Source organism: Chroicocephalus ridibundus, chromosome 2 (genome assembly GCF_963924245.1).
Source record: "Chroicocephalus ridibundus chromosome 2, bChrRid1.1, whole genome shotgun sequence".
Taxonomy (NCBI): domain Eukaryota; kingdom Metazoa; phylum Chordata; class Aves; order Charadriiformes; family Laridae; genus Chroicocephalus; species Chroicocephalus ridibundus.
The window spans coordinates 137,020,135-137,022,874 of record NC_086285.1 but is presented as its reverse complement, the minus strand read 5'-3'; positions in this window follow the sequence as shown (position 1 = coordinate 137,022,874).

Below are 2,740 nucleotides of genomic sequence, written 5' to 3'. Positions count from 1 at the left end.
TTTTGGATAAATAGAAGTATTTTTATAGTTGTTTGTAACTCTTTTGCAGTTTCTTACTTTGATATTATAACTCTTTTGGTAATAAAATATTTGCCTTCTATGGAATTGGGTTGTTGACTTTTTGGGTGTTATTACTCCTTTTTTAGCATTGTTTCACAGCTAGTTATTAAAAGCTAACCTCCAGCTGCTTGGGACTTCCCATTATAAAATACTTACTTCTTGGTTGCTTATAACCTGGCCAGTTTAGGTAGACACTTCCATCCCAGGTATCTCCCTTGGATTAAATATTTTGGGAAATCTTTAGTTAAGTCAGCCTGTTGTTTCCTGTTTCAGAGTGAAGTAACAAATATTGTTTTAGCTGGGCTAAAATAAATTTTCTGTGGAACTGCTCTGAAAAATTTTTGATACTCAGAACAAAGACCTGAAAAATTGGTGGGACATGCTTCAAAGAACTGTATAGAACTCCCTTGACTATAACAAGATCTGAAACCCAGTGTGCCCTGCTGCTAATGGTGAAGGAAGAGGGTAAGTGCAAAGCAAACACATTGTTATGCTTTCCTGAAATACGCTCCCCGCCAGCCCCCCCATCATATATGGTGAAGAGGTAGGAGTAGTATCTATGTAAAACTGTGATTGAGACTTTCACATATTCTCTTTAGCTCTTGATGTAAGAGATTGCAACTTTAACTCCAAATGGTGGAAAAAAACCCCACCAACCAACCCAGCCTATAACTCTTTTATGTAATAGGAAAGGGAAACAGATTTCCTAATATCATACTGCAAATCAGAGAACATAACCACTATTGTAAGGACTTCTCTGGAAATTCCTTCTGCTGAAAGAAATCCCAGGAGACTGAGAATTAAATTTGTCTGAAAATGAAGAACAGTTGCTTTTTTTTTTTGGAAATTCAGGAACAGTTTGAATGCCAGGATTTATTTCCTAATAACCACTTGGCAAGGAAAGGTCAGTGGGAAGTAAAAGAAAAACACACAGCTGCAATATTAGCTACTACAAAACTGTAAGTTCCGTCAGCTTAAAAGACTAAAACAGCAGTCCACAACTTAAATCTTGAGGCAAATCAAGCAGTTTCAGGCCTGTCCTGGGGAAAAGACCAAGGTTAGATCCAGAGCAGTATTTTAAACTGAGTGATTATGAAATTGTGGGTTTTTTTATGATGGCTTCTCTTAATAAATATCCTGCCCGCCTGATTCTTATTGCCAAATTTCCTGAGTCAACACTTATATGCAAAGACTAACTGCTAAACGCAATGACTTGTGCCCTTTGATTTTTTTCCTTCCATTTGAGAACCTTCTCTGGTTTCTCCTGAAATTACAAATGTGACGATGATAAACTGCTCTGCAGGAACGGGCGAAGGGATGAAAACCTTGCAAGGTGTCACCACCACGCCTACCTCCCTGCCACTTTTATTTGTTTATTTGGCCACAGCAAAGAAGGAATATGAGTAGGTCAAAACCATGACTTAGAAATACACGGAATTTAGGGGAAGGTAGCAAGGGAAAACAACGTGGGTGTTTAAATTACTAAAAAGGATTTTAGCACTGTTGTTGCAAGGGATTATGAGAAAGCAGAAATGGGTGACTAACGCCTGTCAGCAAGATAATGTGGCACATTTCTAACAGCAAGAATGAGTTAGGTGCTCTGTGGTTTATAAATGGAGGAAGAATTTCTGGTGTTTAGGAAGCCAGATCAAGGAAGGCAACTGGAAGAGAATGTTCAAATCTCACTTTATACCACCAAATTTACAGCTGTAGTTCTTTAGTTAAAGATGCAGGAGTAAACCTCTCATGGCTGATTATGTTTCCTACCAGTTCATCTCTTCAGCTTTGTGCTAAGCAAAAGATAATTTGGCTTTATGATAGGTTGCATTCAGCAGCTACTTAGGGTTTTGTTGGGGTTTTTTTTTGTTGTTTTTTTTCCCTCTTGCTATCTGATTGGAATGGCTCCTGGTGAACTAGAATAAAAAGGAAAGGATCACGATGAATATCATAGAATCTCAGCGGTGACAAGAGATTTTGCAGACTCTTGGCACATAAATGAGTTTCATCTAGAACAAAAGGGAAAACGTATCTGCCTTCCTCTGAAGAGGGTGTGGTGAACAAGAGAGTCCAGTAGAAGGAACTCTCCCCTAAAAAGAGGAAAGAAAGGAGGAATTGTTCTCTATTCATCCATATTTAGCAAAAAAACAAAAAAAAATAATCAGGAACCCAAACCCTTATTACGATTTCTGCTCACGTAAGTGAACTTCACAGGAAACACATAACTTCTGCTTTTTTTTCCTGCTTAATCATTTCATCAAGAAAACAGTGTTCTAACCTCACGAGGGAGAAGAAACTCAGATCAAGCTTAGGTTATATATTATGCCTTACAGCCTTATTAAAAAGAGAAAAAAAGAATTATTTACTACAGGTATCACAGTGATAGGCTCTATATAAACTAAACTCTCCATGTAGTTGTGAAAAAGAAGAGATACAGAGTTAAATTTATATAAATGGATCATGTTGATTTAAATATCTGGTATACAGTATTTTTCAAGGTGACTGAGGAATCCAAATCTCATCTTGCAAGTCAATTAAAACCCCCTGTCCTTTGAAAAGAATAACTAAGCATTTCTCTCCCATCCTCAAGGACAAGGCAGTGGATGGTCCTCACATCAGGTCTGCTGTACTTGAGACCAAAGACATCACAATATTCTTAAGGTTGAAATGATGCTACCGATCC